Source organism: Streptopelia decaocto, assembly GCF_964273445.1.
Source record: "Streptopelia decaocto genome assembly, chromosome: 2".
In the NCBI taxonomy this organism is placed as follows: domain Eukaryota; kingdom Metazoa; phylum Chordata; class Aves; order Columbiformes; family Columbidae; genus Streptopelia; species Streptopelia decaocto.
Window position 1 is genome coordinate 115,496,553 of NC_138655.1, and position 20,759 is coordinate 115,517,311.

General features: G+C 41.8%; 1 protein-coding gene across 1 annotated transcript in view; it reads left to right on the forward strand.

Moving 5' to 3' along the window:
• Positions 1-20,213, forward strand: part of RPSA (ribosomal protein SA) — a 92,540-nt gene extending 72,327 nt beyond the window's left edge. The window contains exon 8 of the mRNA XM_082045366.1: positions 20,194-20,213. The gene's annotated coding sequence lies outside the window, so the exon portion shown is untranslated. The remainder of the gene's footprint in view (positions 1-20,193) is intronic.
• Positions 20,214-20,759: the final 546 nt, after the last annotated feature.

The following is a 20,759-nucleotide window of genomic DNA, read 5'->3' on the forward strand; positions in this document are numbered from 1 at the left end:
TGCATTATAAAGGCACAAATAAGGCGATGGGCATCAAGAAGAGGCTTACTGTTATTTATGTGTCCTTGTATGAGATGCCAAGGGCATCGTTCCTATTGCATCTCAGCCTTGTTCAGCAATGAAGTAAAAAAAAAAAATGAATGCCACAGCTTCTTCTGCTGTGAACAGTGCAGCAATGATATTTGCAGGGAGAAGACTTCTGTTATTCATATATTGGCTGCATCTAATTGATGTCAGCACTCTTGTAAATGGATATCTATCTTGCATAGCTCTGTTTCCATGACAGTAGCCAACCGAGGACTGTGCTGCAATGGGAATAATAAGGTAGCCTTTCCATATGGAGCACCTTGATGCCCACAGGTATTCCCAGAGAATTTCTTTCAGATTCCTAATAATTAGCCCTTCTGTGCAGATCCAGAAATGAATAGTGAAAAAAAAAAAAACCTATAAAAACGTCCTGCTGTAAGAAAGAATTAGAAAGTAATTTTCTTGTCCCTCTTTGATGCTTCTCTATAGGCTGATCCTTAAGCGTGATACAGAGCCTTCAATACCGTGAAAATCAGTGGAAAATTGGAAAGAGGAAAGGAAGCAAAATAGCAAGAACCTGAAGTTTCTATGCCTTCGGGGCAAATAAGCAGTTTTTCTAGTAATCATTGGTATTAGATAAGCAGTGCATGATACAAAATATCAGTGACTTTCTTTCCTGTCATATTTTTAATCGTTCTGTCATGTCCTAGAAGGACTGTGTGTTCAGCTATATGAACTGACTGAAATGCAAGTTAACAATGGTGGAACAGTTTTGTCTTCATTTGCTGAATTAGTGGACTCACTGATACGCTACAAGTCTTACCCTCTGTCACCCTTTGGTTTGCTTCACACTTGATAACACTCTTGTACAAGCTGTCTCTGTGAAACAGGTGTTCCCTTGTGTTGAGTGGGAATTTACAGACCTGGGCACTAGCATGGGAAAGCAAAAAAGACAGAAAACTCTTGCTTCCTCCCCCCACACCCCCCTTTTTTTTCTTGTTCTTTTAAGCAGTCAAGAACAGTCTAATACAACAACAAAAATAGGCTGAAGAAAGGATTTTTCAGAAACTGGATCCACTCAGGCAAGTTCTGAAGGCAGGAAGATGTACACAAATATTGGTTTTCCAGCCTGAAAGCTAAGAATGGAGAGAAACATATGAGCTGACAAAAAATCTTACTTGAGAGCATCTAGGTTAAATTTCGAATGTACTCAGCAAACATCATAACTGTTAAAAACTGTCCCCTCCAGCTTTCAGCTGATCTGTAATATCTTGGCAGATGCATGTTAAGCAAGTAGGGTGAAGTTTTCTTTTGCTTCTCTTCCCATTTTTCTGTTTATACTTTTTTCTCCCTCACCTCTTCGGATGTATCAACAGGCTTGCTGCCCACCCAGCTCCTGAACGCAATGCATTTCCACAATAACCGATTCAAACCTGTGTAGTAACCTCTGGATGAACCATGAGGATCAGGTCTATGTCTGGGCACCATGTTCCATAAAAACTTCACCATTCCAGGCCAAGCTCTGCCAGCTCCCCGCTGCCGGCCTGTCCTCTCCCTGCGCTGTAGGACAGCATGAGGTGAGGCCGATAGAGAGCCCTTATTGTGTGCCCTGCCCGCCTTTCGGACCCAGCAAAGCTCCCTGCTCCTGCCATAGCTCCCTCCTATTAAATACATTAATGTTTGCTTTATGGGGATATAGTGGAAGATTTGGCGAGGAGATTAGTTAAATGTAAATACGCTCAAGTGACTTGCACCTGTCTGTAGAAAAAGCACATACATCACACTAATTGTTTTACTGACCTTGTGTGCTTGATGAGTAGAACCTCTGTGTTAGATAACATAGGCCTGTGAGAAACTCTAGGCAGCTGATCACTATGTCTGAGATTCCTGCTTTGTTCTGAGAAAGAGCGGGAGGCTGCGCCTGCCTGAAACCTTGAAATACAGGCGAGCTCAGCAGGCCCAGGGATCTTCCAGCAGGGCTGAACTTACCAGCGCCTGTGTCCCCGCTGGTGTCACCTCTGCCTGGGAGCTCAGGTGTGGCTTCGGAGATCCCCCAGTAGAGAGGTAACTAAAATAAAACTTGCTCTTTGCAATGCATTCGTGGCCTCTGGCTCTTCTTGCGATGTGCCTGCGTATGTGTACACAGTTGCTCAGTCTTTGTTGCATCTCTCAAGGCTCTGTGCTGCAATATCTCTGATGTCCGCACATCACTTCCAGCTGTTCCAATTGATCTGTTTCCTCCTGCTGTTGCTTTTAACATTTATTCTTCCCCTCAGCCTAGCCACAGCTTTTTCAGCTTTAATACATCTGTTTCTCCCAAGCCAGGTCTTGTCTGATCTCCTTTACTGTAACTATCTCAATTATTTCCTCTCTCATTTTCAAAAAAACATATCTTCACCTCCTTTCCCTGTGCCTGGTTTGAGGTCCCCCTGCCCAGGTCCTGGCACTTCTTGCAGTTCCAACCTGCTGCCTGTAGCACAGATGGTTCATAGAATGTCCTGAGTTTGAAGGGATGCACCAGGATCATTGAGTACAACTCCTGTTCCTGCATAGGACAACCCCAAAATTCACACTGTGTGTCTGAGGGTATTGTCCAAATGCTTCTTGAACACTGTCAGGCTTGGAGCTGTGACTGCCTCCCTGGGGAGCCTGTTCCAGTGCTCCACCACCCTCTGGGTGAAGAACCTTCTCCTAATGTCCAACCTCAACCTCCCCTCGCACATCTTCCTGCCATTCCTTTGGGTAATGTCAGTGGTCACCAGAGAGAAGAATTTGGTGCCTGCCCCTTGTCCTTCTCTTGTAAGGAAGCTGTAGACCACAATGAGGTCTCCCCTCTTCTCCAGACTGAGCAAACCAATGCTCCTCTCTGATCCCCAAAGTTACCAAGGCATCTGGCTTGCAAATCTGGAAATATGGCCAGATCCTGCATCCTGCTCACACAGGCACAAGCAGCCTTGACCAGGCTGCACAAAGCTGCAGTTAAGGGGCCTGGAGCTGCATGAGGAAAGGGTTTAGGAATAGGTGGGCAAGTGGGTGTCCCCTGCACGGCACTCCCTGTGGACACTGCAGAAGGTAAGGAAAGCCTTCAGTGTATTTTTGAGCAGTCAGGCACAGGGCAGATTATCACTTATGACCATGTGAAATGAAAGGAAATCAGTCCCTGAGGGGCAGCCTTGTGAACATACATATTTCTTTAAATAAAGAGTTTGTGTTATTAGAGCAAGTGATGCTATAGGTAGGAACTGATGGGTTCGTTGCCATGGGAACTGCTCTTTCTACTTGAATAGCAAAATCAATAATTGCCTAAAACCTCCACTGTGTGTTTGGAGTTTGGTCCCTTTTTGTCATGTAGGTTTTGGGAGAGAGGATATGATGGATTCTGCAAGGAAACAAGATCTCTGTGGATGCTTTGAGCTGTTCTCTGCCCATCTCAGGCCCTGTGAGGTGATATATTAATGCCATACTTTAATTTAAGTTGATAGAGGCATTATCCTGCTATGCTGAAGTCCTAATCCTGTAACCCTTACGTTTATTTTAGGGGAGAAAGGCCCCTGTTCATAGGCATGGTAACTAAAATACCAGTAGGACTCCCAGCACTGGTCAAAATCACTGGCATCAGTAAAGACTATGTAGTCTGACCACAATGTGAGGAGTGTAGGGGCTGCTGACACAGATGGTCACAGTAAGTACCTATAACTTTGAATCCCTCCCTATGGAGGAATCCCTTTGGGAATTGGTGAACCAGGCTCTTCCCTGTCACAGCTTCCAGAGCTGGACGCATGGCTCCTTCATGTCCTGGTGACCACCTGGGAGCTGGCATTGCTTGGTCACCACACTGCCAAAATAAGGTATTGCTCCAAATATGTCATGCATTTTTCTTTTTGCTTCCACCTCTTACACACTTTGTTCAGGAGTGTAATAATTCACAGTGTTAACGCATTACAGGCTTTTTACCGGTAATGAAGCTAATGCCCCACTGAGATGAACAGAGGTGATTCATGCTGCTCTGAACTGCTGGGTTCACCTGTTTACAAACACAAACCACTGATGTGAATGCTCAGTTACATCCCAGTTTGTGAGTTAGATTTTTCTCATCATGAATTTCCTTTCTGATTATTTTTTGGGGGGAAGACTTAAAGGATTCCATATAATTTCTGTGCATATTTTATGTATTTGTGCTAGCAACATGAATAGATAGATGCATTGATTTATATGTAAATATTTGTGTTTAGCAATTTGATGTATTCAGCAAATGATTTAATGATGACAGGCTGTAGTTCATGAACATTCCCTCCCTCAGCTACTTTCAGTAGTGCTGATCTTTAACACCTGGGAGCCCCAGGGATCTCTCTGCAGTTTACCAATATGGGAATAAACAAGAAAAATACTTGGAAGAGAACTTTGTCTTCCTTCCTATCATAACTGTCTTGTTTATACTGTTGTTTTGGGGGTTTGCTGGCTTGCAACATCTCATACAGGCGCTATTTACATTCTCAAAATAACTTTTTTTTTTTTCTTCCAAGGAAGAATAGATTTTCTTTTTTATATATTATGTTAGGGAGTTTGAGGAAGGCAGATGTCAAGGCCTGGAGTCCCGTTAGGGCCAGCAGATGCAACCAGTGCAGACATAAGTACAAAGATAAGGAGACCACTAAAAATGGCAGCAAATAGGATCATCACATACTTTCAGACTGGTTGTTTTTCCAAGGCATGGCATGGGCGTGTGAACACCTGTTATGAGCCATCACTTAATGTCTTAGTAGATACTGGTCCCAATTTTACCCTACAAATTCAATTCAGTTTGGTCTGACCATTTATTTGGAATCTACAATTGTAGGACACTGCTAGTGAATCTATCAGGAGTTTGTTTCCAACTTCTTAAATTAGTTAAGCTCGGCCAGTTTTGTGCATTTGAAGTTTGTGATCTTCAAAGCACTAAGGTCAGAAAAATGGCCTCAGACTGAGCAGGGAACAGTGGTATTGTATAGTATCAAAATACGCCTCTCCACTTATTTTACAGTGTTGGGGGGATTCATTAGGTTCATGAACTGGAAAAGCTTGTAAATTGGAGTTTATCTTCAAGCAGGCTAATTAGTCGTAGTTTTAAGTAATTTAGGGGGTTGGTGCACTCGTGACTGGAAGCTGGGTCCTGATCTGCTGCACAACCTGCTGAAGGCTGGTTGAACTCTATGTGAGACAAGCCTTTCTGTGGCATGAGCCACAGAAAGCCACCTGAGCTGGCATAAATCTGTGTCAGGAGTATCTTTAAAAGCCTTATAAAGTAAGTGACAACTTTAAACGATCTTTCTTATTCTGAGTTAGCAAAACTAGTCCAGGAATCTGCTTTTTCCAGATCACTGAATAGAAGCATAATTCCCTTTTTTTTTTTGAGAGGGCTAGGGGGTGAGTTTGGGGGTTTTTAGCTTACTGGGTTTATTCATAGGATTATTTCATAAAGAATTTGAGTTATTTCTATTGGTTTGTTCTTCCATTCCCACTCAATGAAAATGTTGTATCCTGTCCCCAGTTTCTTTCTGGGAGCAGCAGGAGTCCTTTGGCTTCATATTCAGTAGTCCACATTCATTATTTCACTTTGTCTGACAATGCTGTTAGTTGAAACATCTCCTGTTGCTCTTAGTGATTAAAGCTGTTTTTCAAAGATTAGTTAAGTTTCCAGAAAGTGAATGCTGAGGAGTCTCAAATGTGTGGGAGCCTAATTGATTTTTTTTCTTTTTTTGGAGAATAAAATTATTTCACTCCATCTAAGATGCAATTCAGTGTAATGCACAGACAAAATAAACACGCATTTGTAATTAGGATGCACCAGCCATGAAAATAATGAGTCATGGTAATTGTTGTTATTTTTAAAAAGAGAACACCCTAATCTGCAAGAAGCTGGAGCTCTCAAAGTGCAGATCTCCACCTTCTTCCAGTTCCCCATGCCCACCTGGATCCAGGATCTCCTGGAGTTAGGAGATCTTGGTTCTCTCTTCCTGGGAGAAAGGCCAAGGCCAAAAGCCACGCTGAAGAGATTATAGCAGAACCTGAGACTTGGTCTGATCTTGTCTGACAGCTGACCAGGATCTCTGTGTACAAAGCTGTTTCCTTGCACTTCTCCTCCAGGGTATGGGGATCCCTCAGCACCACTGGCAGAGATGTCGCCTTGTGTGCTGGATGGGGAGGTTTAAACATTCCTTCCTCTCCACATTTTGGAAGACTGAGCAAGGAATATTCCTTTTCTGATTTTTTTCTCTGGTTTTCCAGCAAGAATAGCTTTCCTTTTTTTGGCCACAGTGAAGCCTTGCTGGCATGTTCCCCCATCCACACTCTTTGGAGTGCATCTTTTTTGTCATCACTGAAGCTGTTAATTTTGCCAGAAAAACAAACCATCTGACACAAAAGGCATAAAGCTGACGTGAAGCAAGCAATGGTCTGTACTCCCAGATAACTGGGAGTAATTGAGGCTTTGATGGATGAACTCTGTTACTCCAGTCATTCGCTGCTGAACCTTTGCACCTACTTGAAATTCATAGAAATTCCTGTTATTGAGCCTGTTTACTGTGTAGATGATGAATATGGGCCTGGCTTGCTGTAAAACACTTTTGCAGTTTCCCTTATACTTTATTTTACTGAAGATCTTCCCTCTTCGTTGTCTTGATGGTTGGCAAAGAGCCAGTTGCTGGAGTAGGCTTCGTTTCTGGGGGCCATCAGCTTTTATTTTCCTCTTACATGCTGCATTCTCCATGCCTGCACACTGGAAAGCTGCGTTATAGCCTCTAAATCAAGATGATTACTATCCCTGCTACTGAGAAGAGTTGCTACCAAGCTTGCCAGTACATTGCCGTAAATTAGAGAAACTCCCATCTGAATTTCTGGAGAGAATCAAGCTAAGATAATGAGAGAACTGGGCAGGACAACCAAGGAAATCAGAAGTATGTTGGCCTGGGAAGTCAGCAGTTTAAATAATTCTTTTTATTGTATAACAGCACCAACATACAATATCAATACCTGGTAGAATAACAGCATTTTTCTTGGATATATGCTTCAGATTTGCAAATTGCAGCATTTATCAGTATAGAAATGGAATTATGTGTTTGCAGAATAGTCTGCAGAAGTTTGCTCCACTGCAGTGGGAAACAGGGAAGAACTCAGTACTACTAAGGGCTGATAAGATCCCATGCAGATGTGAAGTAAACGCATAACTACATGAAACCGTCATATGTTTAGGACTGTCTGAACCCTGACATGCCTCTACATACACAGCAAAATCAGGGTTCAGACAAAGCTGATAGTATCCAATCAAGGTCAGCTTGTTTTCCCTTATTTGTATTTTTGCTTACAGAGATAATACAGAGGAACTCTAGTGACTATATACCATGCAGTAGCACAGTTTAAGGATAGGAGTTTTCCTAATTTCTGCTAACAGTATCTGTGATAAAAAGCTTTGAGGAAACAAGGAATAAATTATGTGGGAAGTCACAGTGTAGCATCCTGTGGATGCTACAGTCCAAAATAAATTTGCTCTTCTCTAACACATAGACTGTGCTTAATGGCATTTTTCAGTTTACTTGATAGACGAGGCAGTGACTCCAGTGAGGGCAAAATATTATCACCTTCTATAAAGTGATAATCTTTCATGTCTTATCGCCTTTATAGAGTGCATCAGCCCCTGCTCCCTGGGAGACCGTGTAGTGAAGCAATTCTATGGACTTGCCCTGTTCTTGCACTCTGCCTTAAGCACTAGTTGGAGAAAACACACTTTGGAGCTGGGTCACCTTTGGTCCCATGCAGTACAGCCATTCTTATGTCTTCCCTTCCATCTCCTGACCTAGAGATGTGGGGACAACTGCTTACAGTCTGAGTCAGTACATAAATCAGGACTTTCTACAGCCGCAGGTCTGAGCCTCTACTATTGCAAGCCACCACATTGCATAATTCCCACCATTAATGAATTCAGATCCACTTTAGAGGATTAGTATTTTTCAAGTGGTTTGGATTTTATGTGCAAAGAGACAGTACTCCTAGAGGAAAACTTCAGCAACTCAGAGGCAAAGGGGAAATCAGAGGCTGGAGATATCTGCAGCGTACTTCATCCCCAGTGAGCTGTGCATGGTTGCAGCCCTCACTGTTGCTGATTTATAGAATATTTATAGATCATATAAAGGCTGTAAATTTGAAAATGTGATAGTTCAAATTATTTGGCCTCTCTAATTTATTTCGGATGCTGCTTCAAAACCTGAGTGCTCAAGTTTCCAAGGTAGATTTATTCCTGGACAGTTTATACTCCTGTGCTCTTCTACCAAGGGCAGCTCTGTGCTTCTGACCCGTTGTTTATTGCCCTTCTCTATCCAGAGGGCAGATGTGTGTTCACTCAGTCCTGTGTCACAGCTAGAACAAACTAAGCTCTTAGCTGGCAATTGTAAAGCAGATCCCGCTTCCCCACTCTTCCTAGGATCCAGCTGAGAAGTGTCTGATTCACTGTAGCATTTAAGTACATGATCTGGCACTTTCTATTTTCCATCATTCCTCCCTTTCAGGGTTGTCTAGTTTTTCTTGGACAATCCTTACTGTCCTCTTTGCTAACAGTGAGTTCCCACTTTGAAATCTTGGTAGGAAGTGTGCTAATGACATCATCTCATTAATGGAAACACTAATGAATATGAATAGAAAAGTTGAAAAGATTCAACTGTAATGAATTCTGCTTATAATCTTCCTCTGGCCTGATGAAACCTTTCTTCAGCCCAGCTGGTTGCCGTCACTTTAAGCACTTGAAATTTCCTGCATTAATTCTCAGTTTATGTAATAATCCTTTGTAGTGGTTTAACAACGTTCCAATACATACAATTTACCACATTTGCCTTTGTCTAGAAAATAAGTTTTTCATCAAAGATAGACAAAAGCCTAGTCTGACATAACTGGTATTGGGTAAATATATGCTAAATGTTGTCACCTTTTATGTCTTTACTGACTCTTTTCTTCCTAGCTTTGTTCTGAACACTTGCATGCTGGTGAGGCCAGACTGTTAAATCTACAAGGTTGCCCTCAAATCTCTTTTCCTCTCTTTCTTAAGCCATTAATTGTGTTTGCTCTTCTTCCATGTACTGCTGCACAGCCCCCTACAATGGAGGTCGGCTGTGCTTCTTTTGCCCCTCTAACACGATTGTCCTGGATGGAAATGGACAAAACAATCTCAGCTTAGATTTTTGGATGGCATCTAGACCTTCCTTAATGTTTTCAGCCTCTAAAACCCATCCTTGCTTTTAGCAGGACAAATGGTCTGTCCTCCTTCCCTCTGGGGACCCTTTCCCACAGGCTTCTCCCCTGGCTTCAGGTGGAAACTATTTTTCCCTTGGATGTATGGAAATATCAAGCCTTTTGCATTTCAAAGACTGAGCTGTTCAGTCTAGCAGACTTGCATTTCCAGAAGTTCTCCTTATTTCTTAATCTGTGCCTTTGTAAGGAACTTCCATTTGTCTCTTTGATTCTTTAAAGATAATCAAATCAGGATTTCTCCATCCCAGACGACTTTCTACAAGCAACTCTTTCATAGTCCCTTCATTAGGTGCCAAAACCAACTTCAAAATAGTGTCAACGCTTGTTGACTGTTGTCCATCAGCTCTCGCATCCAAAAACCCATGTCTGAGATGACTCATGCACAGAACAAAGTTTTCACCGTTATGGCCAGCCCAACAGCAAGGCTTCATCTTTGCAGGCACTCTGGTTCTTTGGCAGGAGGGTGTCACTCTAATGACCTGGCAATTATGTCAGCTAAAATTACCATAAAGCACTGCAAGTAGCTGATTGTTGTCTGTACCAAGTATCAGAGGGTTTAGTCCAGAGCCAAGTGTCTCGGGTTGAGGACAGGAAATAAGGCCAATTCAGTGATGACATCAATCATGTTAATAGTGATGAGTAAACAAAATGTCAGAGTTTCTTGGCCATACTCCTGGGGCTAAGTAACTCCAGTGGCTAAACTAACTCGAGGATGTGGGAATAGTGAAATAGCATTATGCTAATTTAGGAGAGTCAATAACACTAACTGAAGTCTAGTATGACTCGTTGAATTTGTCAGATTAGGGCAATTTGCTGATGTGATTATATTTTGATTCATTATAATTTTGTCTTGGAACATTTAATTTAATGTATTTATTTAATTCTATATTGCAACTGAATCTCTTATCTTGCAAATACCTAGCCTAGATTCATAGGCGTTTGGAAGAAAGAGGCTGTGATTTTTAGGTATGACTTGGAAATGTAGATATGCTGGCTACATGTTCCAAAATGCTTCCATGATCAAGGACAAAAAGTCCTGCTCACTGGATTTTTATTGGGGTGGGTGGTTGTTGAGAACTCCCGAAAAATACTCTGTACTACTCTTGGTGACATTAGTACCTGTCAAATGCCTGGCCCTGTGGCCAGCTCCAGAAACACCACTCTTTGACATCCTATGCATGGAGACATGCCTATGAGTGTACTGCTAGAAGTCAAATTATACTTGTCCTAACCTCCTGAACTTGCAGCTAAACTACTGGTGTGATGCTGGTCCTACAGGGCTGCTGAGCCTGGATGACTTGGGGTTTGGATGGGACCTGTTGGCCATGTCTAGATACTGGCTCCTGCTCCATTTCCCATTCTCACTTTGGTTTCGGCAGCACCACTTTTGGGTTACTCTTGACAATCAGCAACTTTGGTGCCATTTGCAAAGTACCTTATGTTGCACAAAGGGATGCATCCGCTTCAGTCCAAGAAAAGAGCACTTACATCAGCTCCAGCTGCCTTTTGGGAAACAGACACCTCTTGATTTCAGAGCTGTGGGCCATTGGGAGGGAGGGAGGAAAGGAAGGATAACCTGGAGCCTTTACTGTCCCCTCCTGGATGGCAGAGTCATGGTGCCGTGCAGAGGACTGGACACACAGTCAGGAGAAAGAGCTGGTCCCTCACCATCAGAGAGCCTGTGTCAAGGGGAAATGCAGTGCATAAAAGAGAGTGGATAATGCAAAATGTAAGGCTTACAAGTGTTTTGTTTTTCTTTTTCCCCCCACCTGGAGACTCTTGAAATAAAATCCGATGTTCATTGGCTTGAAAGGGTGTTATCACTGCAGGGCGCTATACAGCTAAAGCATCGTATACCCTTGAAATAAAATTTTGCACAAAGGCAGCTTGCCTGGATGATTTTTAGATCTCCCCCAGTTCAGAAAACTCTTGCAGTTGTTTTCTGTTTGCATTTCCAGCACTCCAGGTCTAATCTCTGTTTTGATATTATGACAGCAGTTGCTCAAAGCTGCACGCAGCCTTCAGCCAAAAACTCCATTATTTTGGCACCTGTTGGTCCCTAAAATCTGTGGGTTTGGCTCAGGGAGCCTTCATTTCCACCTATGTATATAGAGTTTGTCATCAGTTTAGTCATGGAAACGTCATCCACATATCTGCTGGATCCTGCATGTGACCAGTGTTACAGCCCTATATCTGGTCCTTTTAATCTGCAGAACAGTTTTTCTGCCATTAATGTAACTGAATGTTCAGGAGTGTGAATGAAAAATTTGCTTTTATTCTGGGGTTTGCTTTAACTGAAGCTGCAGTTTCAGAGAGCTGCTAATTGAGATCTTTTGACCATTCTTCATAGAGAAGGCATTAAAAATAGGAGTCTTATTTTAAAGAACTTTGATTTTTTTTTTTATTATTAATTTCAAAACTTGTGAAGAAATCTGATTCCTAGAAAGGACGTACTAAAAACTGTTTTTCAAAATCATTCAGTTACCTTTCAAAGTATTTCAGACTTTGGTACCTGAAAATTGGAGGTGTGCAAAATAATTATTGACTTCCAGTATTCTGTTCTGTGTCCCCTTTGTCTTTTTTTCATAGGATAGAATTTGCTGCACAGAGCTCATTTAGGAAAAAAAAAAAAAAAAGAAAACATGAGAGTTTTATAATGGATGCTTAAAATCAGGGCGTGTTTCAACCTGATGTGAAAATTGCACTGAACGATCCAGATCTAAATTGATGCCACTGGGTTGCGGTTTCTCTTAGGAGTATTTTTATCCTCGTACAAAAAGAAAGTTTCTGCTGGAAAGAAAGATCAAATAACCCTAAATCCTAGCTTCAGAGTATTTAAAGTCTGTGTCTGATATTCGCCAGATATGCTCTGTAGTACTCACGATGATTTTAGCCTTGGAAAAGGAGAGGCTGGTGCCTGCATGTGTGTCCTTCCTACCCCTGCTGCTTATCTGGAAAGGTGTGTGTGGTCCCTGCCTGGCCATGTCCCAGCAAGGGGCAAATCTCTTGATTAAAATGCCATCCCCTCTTGTGCTTCTGGATAGTGTGTTACAGATTTGGTAAGACACTGACAATCTAATCAGATGTTCTTTTGCCTCTCAGAGAGAAGCTCTTCTCTGAAGTGCTGTGAGGCAATGGTGTTGGGAATCCAGCATCGCGGGTGAGTGGGCATGGGCCCTTCTGCTGTGAAATTACTGTGAACACTTGTGTCAGGTCACAGAAGGTGACTTCAGCTGCTTCATCACTCCAGTGTCCTCTCCACCCCCTTCACTGGGAATGGGAGTACTACCTGGGTGTATTTGACTTGAGACCATCCACTCCTCTCTTCTGGAAGAGCTGTTGCCAGCAGTATTTTTCCTTGACTTACTGAAGCACCCTCATTTTATAGTGCTGCGTATTTATGTGACTGTTAAGAGCAGTGAAAACTGTTTTGAAGTGCACCGTTCCCCAGCAACTGCCATCCTACGGCTGTGCCCCTGGGCAGCATCCCCGTGACCATGCTGCCTTGGTAGGGATTGCTCATGCAAAGAGATGCTTTCTTGTGTCTTCCCCAGGATTTTCTGTCCTCTGAAAGGTGTATGGCAAGCTCTTCTCTGGTATCCTTCCAGAAGGAGTCGCTAAGAGTCAGCTGCTTATTCTCTTAACATGTCAGGTGTTTGCGTTGTCTGTCTTTTAAATTCACTTACCAAGAGAGGATGTGTTTCAGTCTCACCCTAATACTTACACAGACATACATTAATATTAACCATCAAGGGAACCTCTTACCAGTACTCATGTGCTTAGTTGTAATGTCCTATCAACCTTACTTTGATTTTTCTTGCTTCTCCTCACAGCTTGCTGGCTTTTGCCTCCCAGGCTCCTGAAGATTTCTTCCTTGTTTACAGATTTAATTTTGGTTGGTTTGTTTCTCCTGTATCATGTCTTATGAAAGCAAACAAGCATTTTGGAGGTTACTCAGCATCACTTTTTGACATATCTCCAAGCTAGTCTTGGAGAGTCAGTCTTCATCTGCTTTGCAGTTTTTGATCAGACTATTCATCATGAAGTTATTAGTTTCAAATTACCTTCCTCCCTGCTTTCCAGGTACTCTTATTTTTTAGTACGGAGTTCTCCACTCCTTGTTTTTGCCTGCAGACACAATGTTTTATTGCATCTGTGAGCTCTGACTTCTCAGTTTTTCTCCCACTTGTCAGATTTATGTTCTGAGATTTCAGCTACTGACACCACTTTACTTGGCAGAATCTAACGATGCTTCTTGAAGGTTTATGTATCTGTGGATTTTGTTTAGCTATGTAACCAATACTGAGAAATAGCTTAGAAAAAGTAACCGTATTCTTAATGACAAACCTTTCTAGTTGATGATGCATACACTTTTGATATGACACTGAATTTTTATGTATTAACTGGTCAAAAAATAATCCCTGCATACTAGAAATCAGCTAACATATCCCTCCAATAACAAAATGAATCATAAATAGGTGACATAATTTAATTCTGTGCATGACAGGTATTGTAAGGCATTTCTAGGATGTTATGGACAGAGGTTGTCTCCTGAATTTTGCTACCTGCAATGTTGATGTTTATTTCTGAGCTGGTCTTGTTTGACTTCATTTCTAGTCAATGGGAAGCAGTGAGTACTTCAGAGGAGTCAAGCTCTCTACCATGCAGACATCTCAGATGTGCCGAGGGTTGGGGCACCAAAGTCTCTTATTGCTTTGCTGGTCATAAGGTGCATCCTCAGATGCTTGCTCAGACGTAGAAATCCATCAAATGGAAGTGTAAATAACAGAGACAAACCCTGCTCTGAATGTCTCTTTAAAACAACATCATAAGTCTCCTCTAAATTTTCGTTAAACTCCTCCCAGACAGCATCATGCTCTCCACTGGTCAGTAGGTTAATGCAGGGTTGACCCTCACACAGTCTCCTGTGAGTGGCACACAGAAGGTTATTGAATTGGCTGAGGGGGACTTGATGGCATTTCTTCAGGCACAAGATGATGTCAGGTGCTCCTCACACGTTTAGCTAATGTGTGAGGTTAATTCAGCCTCTCTGAGCTTTGATAGAGTCAAGGCAGTAAAAGGGGATTCTTCAGAAGGCAAGTCAGCATATTACAGACCAGCCTCTAGCCCTTTTATGCAGCGGCAGAATTCAAATACAGTTGCGCTTGTTTGAGAGAAGTATTTATCAGAGTCTTACTGATGGAACTATAGACCACATTGGCCTTACCTTGACATTAGAGAACCAAACCAAGGTCATAGGAAAATACAATGAGAACTCCACAAAAGCAGCAGATTGAGTTAGAGATTTCCCAGCAGCATGGACAGCTAAATGAGACTGATCACAAATAACCAAACAGATACCTTTGCTTTATATGCAGTAGGATAGCTTTATTTTAGTAGAACAGATAATAAAAGAACAGCCTCACTCCTAGGTGCATTTCTGCATTGGTGCATGTGTGGGTTTTCTTCTGTAGACAGCCCCAGTTCTTCACAGAGAGTTTAGTCAGACTTCTGAGTTCATCGCATTTAATTTCTCTTTTAGTATTTATACAATTTGTGTCCATACATTACACGTTACATATATTGCGTTTATTGATACATTAGGAAGAATAGCTCAGATTTTTAATCAAGTGTACTAGTTGTTTGCCTTTTGTCTTTTTAAGGTTGTGAAAAGGTGTTTTTCTCCTGCTGGGAGGGTTGTTCATTGAAAATCTCCTGAAATTGTGCATGAAGGTTGGCAGAAGGAACTCACTCTGTTTTGGCATGACATGGTCCATAAAAAACCTCCTCTTCCTTCACTGACTGTGGCAGGGATGGAGCCCTAGGTTATTATTAACCTTGCTAATCTTTGTGAATAACACCAAGCAGATGAAATAACTTCTTAGTTCTTTTACTCACTGTTTGGCTAAGATGGGCTTAGCTAGGCAGCAGGTTGTCTACTGGTTGTGTGTGCCAGGCATGGCAGCCTGGGCGATGGGGGACAGACCAGATGGGGGCACCGTTCCTTCCCAGCAGCTGCGATGCTTCCCTGTCACTTTCTTGTGTCCTGATAGGTGGCCTTTGTGGGTGGGATGTTGGCAGGAATCAGCTTTGGTACAGAAGAGCTGATACTGATACCCGCTGTTGCCCATTGAGGTGCTGGCTGTACTCTACTAGTTCTCTGTGGTGTGGGTGGTAGATCTTCAGTGGCCGGGGTTCCAGAAGCACTCCCGTTCATATGGTGGGACATCTCACCTCCACCGCTCACAGTCCTTGCACATCTGTCAGTGATGTCCCAAGGCCAGGGTGAAGCTCAAAGGAGAGATTTTTCACTTTTACTTTGTTATTTAAATAGCACACTAAGATACACGCTGTCTCAATCTAATCAGTATTAATGACTAGACTTTATTAATGATTTCACAACACATGGCAAGAAAATGTGCTTCAGTGGTGTATTTTCTTCTCCATATGACAGAATAACAAGTCCATTCAGGAGCATATCAATTGGTCTATCTTGGCTAATCAATATGAGTCTTCCATCTGTCCTGTTAACACTGCATAAAGGAAGCAAGCAAACGAAACTGGTTTTTATATACCAATTCTGCTGCCATGCCTCAGGCCTGAAAAGGTTACATCTTATTTCACTAAGACCAAAGTTTTTGGCAATATACAGAATTGAAACAGCTGATTTCATTGCATGATTCAAAGTGCATCCACCAGCTACATGTTCTTCACTGCTTAGTTCCATAGACATGACACATATGCTTCAAACCTTCAATAACAATCATGTTTACTGCAAACAAGTCAAACATTCACCAGCAACACATAAATAAGAGTAATAGCAGCAGATGTCCAAACAAAACCAGTACTGTGCTATCCAAGTTTCGACTTGGCACACAGCTTAGACAAGCTATTCGCAGTTAAAGGTTATTGCATCTATAAAAGCTACATTAAAACAGTGAAATAAATCTATCTGGCTCCGATTTTGCCACCTTGGATGCTACTGCTCTAACTTTGTATTAATTCTTCCAAAGTTTATCATCCTTTAAAGTAGATTTCCAGTACGGTAGCTCAAGTTGCATAATTCTTAACATGACTTTTCTCATCTTCTAATTAGTTTTGTTGCTTAGCTATTTCCCCATGAGTGTATCAGTTACAGGGTCCCCCAGTATGTCTTTTTGAAGCTGAGTCTTGCTGCAGGTTTCCCTCCTAGGTTTCCAAAGAACAGAGCTCAAAGAGTTTTGAAAAGGCTTCAAAAACGCAACCTTTCCTGAGAAAGTGTTTAACATGCAAGTAAAATGCATGTCTAGACTGCCTTGTCAGTATTAGATTTGGACATCTGTCTTTGCACTAGACAGATTTCAGTGACAGCATGAGGCAAATAGTCATGCAGCTTTTCTGATCTTCAAATTTCTATGTGATGTGGTCATAGGATATGATTTATGATCATCTCTTATAGGCAGGTAGGGTGACCCAAGCCACTTTTCACTAAACGTGGTGACAAGCAAAGAGGCAGGGAGGGCTGCCAGGAGAAAGTGCAGAAGGACTTAGGAAAGAGAAAATCCTAAGGGCAAATGTTTGAGAGTGCCAAATTGGGAGAAGCTTCAACTGAAATTTCATTAATGTTGTAGATTGAGTTATTAATAAAATCAAGGTTGACACTCAACTGTTCTTAAAGCACCACAAATAAGCTTGGCTGCAGGGCCTTCAGTATTGTTACGCGGATTTATATGGAGAATAAGGCTTTATTTCAAAGTTTCCATACTGTATTGAGGGCTGTAGAGTAGCTCCATCTATTTGCAGTGTATTTGTTGGTGCAGTAAATACAAGGGGGAATTCTTTTGGCTTTTGTTCGGATGGCTGATCGTTTTGGTTTACCAGCTATTTTACAACATTCTGTTCACAGCTGCTCTTAAAGACACAAGTGGATCTTGATATCACTTCTGCTAGGATTACCCTCATGGTATTCCTCTGAAGCCCTTGGCAAAGATTTTAGCTCACAGTAGGATTTTGATTTTTTTTTTTTTTTTTAAAGGAGTAGTGAATGTGTGAGACATTAAGAGGCCGAGCCTGATTCCAGCGGTGTTTAACTCTCCTGACAGTAGCTATGTTATACTTGATTTTGACAGATGCCATTGGAGTAAGGTATAAAGATGACATGAGCCCAAAATCAGATCCAAAATCTTAGTTCTTCTGTCGTGTATCCTTACAGGCTTTTTTTAACAGTCTTGTCCTTACACACACTCAAAAAGATTTACCATCTATTTGGTTGATTTTTATTCAACCTCAACATTTTCCTTAGAAAAATATCACGCAACATAATTTTACCTTTTCAAACACAACTAAATTTCTAGTATAAGCTGTAACTGTTTGACTGGAGACACTCTGAAGGTTGGTAAAAACAGTCAACTTATTGCTTTAGCTCACTGGCAGAGAAGCTGTCTAGAAAAAGATGCAGAGAAGGAACATAGCCTGCCTATGACTTTACTGCGACCATAACTCATGCCTATTCAATGTACTAATCTTGATTCCAGAAACATCACTGCCCCTCGGTGCTGCATTGCTGGCAAAGGTGTGCCTTCTAGAGAATGCAGACCTTTGATTTAGGAGGAAATAAATCCCAGCTCCAACTCGGACCCATTTGTAGCCCACAGAGAAAAGTATTGTCTTTCCCACTGCATTTAACTTATCATTTCTTCAGTACCAGAAAAGAAGTCTTGCTGTGAATCCCTGTTTGCTGTGAAGAAATCGCTATCAGTAGGGATTTACTGTTTCAGCACAGAGCTCTATTCCCTCCTCTCCCCCACTGGTTTATGTCTAAATCATAAGAAAAAAAAAATGATAGATACATGTTGTGCAAAATACTGAACGTAGCGATAAGTTCTCTCTTGCAGAGTAGCTCGAGAAATTTCCCCTGCAATCATTTTCTACTCATGCACTGCATGTATTCACTCACCTCTTTCCTGTCTCTTTTTTTTTTCCCCAATGAATGCAGCTGCTTGTTCTGTTGTCTCCAATTTTATTGTTTAAAACTAGAACAGATGGTGATATGTCTATTAAATACTAAACTGTGTCATGCACAAATCATTATCACAGCTGAATTGGCTCCTTGTAAGAGTGGTTTTATCCTTTAAAATAGATTAAAGGATTCTGAAGAAATTCACTGCGCAGCTGGATGCCTGTGATGGGCTGAATGGACAACACTCCACTTTTGGCCAAAAATACAGTGTGGGGGGACAACTAGTGTCCTTTCCTATAGTAGAAGATTTACCCCAGGTTTCTGCATCCTCTGAGGCAATGTAGAGTTGCAGCACGGGCTGGGAGCTGAGCAGGGCTCCGTGCTGGAGAACTGCCTGTGAGATATGGGGTAAAAGCCCTGCCAGCTACTGAGCTGCTTCCATAGTGGGTTTGCATGGACCCATTGATCAGAGTTGCATGAGGATGCTGCTGCAGTAACCATGTATTCTTCTATTTAACACAATTTTCCAGGCGTCCCGCTGCATGGGTTTGAAGAGCTCAAGGTCTTTGGGGCAGCAGTTATTTTATCTCTTAAATTTAGGACACACAGTGGCTGGGTCAATGTGCCCCAGTTTCTTCTCTTGGTCTCTTATTGCTGCAACAAAATTAATAAGAGGGCTGGTTGTAAAAAGCCACAGGAGCCGCGGCCCTCTGAATGATTCATTACAAAACAGGATTCAATGAGCCTGAGTTTGACTTCCTGAACTACAATTGCCTCACCATCTATTATCTCCTCTAAAGTAAAATGAAGACATATTCAAAGTACAGGACTGTACTTTTATTTAATAAACATTGCCAAAAGGAATCTCTTTTAAACAGAGAGATTTGAAGTCTTCTGTTCCTTTTCTTTCCTCAGTAAAATTAATTTTGCTCTCGAGATATTTTAAATGTCCTTTCTGTGCTTATCAAGTGTAACCATACAGTGCAATGAATACAGCTGGAGAGCTTCATGCTGATGACATTCTGTGTGGAAACATGTTTTTTCTAGACTTATACTCTCTGATGGAGATGAGATGAGATATCAGACAAGGGCTCTTCTTATATCACAATCCAGCACCTCCCAGTTCAAATAGCTCAAAATACTTCTTTAAACACAGGCCGCACTGAGGGCTCATTTCCATTCTCTTTTTCTTGTGATCTCTGCTGAAGCATCAGCCAAGCTGTGCTGTGTGTCCTGGGTAGACGTGGAAACATTTCTATTTGGCCCAGAGCAGAAGTGTAATATTTAGCTGCACGGCTTTTTCAGGAGCTGACCAGCAGAATGGAGGCTATGGCTGCTCCCTCCACTGCTGACCAGTTTTTCAGTTTTTTTGAAAGCTTCATTGAATTTTCGTGAGTTTGAAAATCTTCGTACTGGGCCAATAATGCAGGTGTTCCATAGCCAAAACAAATGAAACTACACTTCATTGCGTCACTGACTCGGCTGTCTCCCAAAGCAATCCTCTGCTGGTCCCACCAAACACTTCTGTTAACCATAAACGCATGCTTTTGATCTGCTAGAAAATGGCATGCTCTTGGATTACAATGGAAGTGGAACAAAAAAGCTCTTAAGGCTGAGCAAAAAGTCAGTTGTGTGTGTGTTTTATAGAAATGTATAGTTCATAGACAAGAAAGCAGCACTAGATTATACAGGTATCATAGTAACATGTACTTTTCCGCTACTCGTTATTTTAATTGCCCTAGTAATTCACACATCAAAGGGACCAGATCAGCCTCCAACTGTGGACCTGAGTAACAGAGTAGACTGTGGTGTGACTTGCCAGATCCAGAAATATGTACTTGGAAATCTATGTATATCCAAGTGGATGTAATACTGGCAAGCACTTTGGGATTTTCGCTTCTCAGCCTAGTATATGGCTTCACCAGCTCTGCATCCCTATCCTAATTTCTGTCTAGGTCAAACAAATAAAGGCTGTACTTAGTCTGAAAAATCTGTGACTCGAAGAATTTTGGACTGACTCTTAAAAAAATTCAGTTGTGCTGTTTAGTTCCTAGATTTTGAAGCTGAGATGTAAGTGTGGATTGATTGGTCGGCAGCTTGACTTCCTTGTGTATTTGATGAAATTTAGCAAGCAATAGCAAACCTTCCTTTTCCTCGCTTCTTTATTGCACAGTAAATTATATTTCTCTCCAAAATGAGAACTCTCCTTTTATTTTCTCCTTGATATTTCTCTTTGTCACCCCTCTTACAGATGGAAGGTCAGGCCAGCTCCCACATGGTTGCTTTTGTTGGCTGCTTTAAAGAGGGCATGTGCACAAGCAAAGAGCCACAGGCAGAGTCTTCAGCCTCAGCAACTTGTTAGCTCTGTCCTTCATATACTTTACACGTGCATGTTACTAAACCGTGTTTTCCATTGTTTGCAGATACAGGCTCATCATCATTGGAGTGGTAAGAAAGTTTTTTCATGGGGTGTAGAGAAGATAAAATAGCCATAGAAATTTATTAATACAACTCTTTGGGA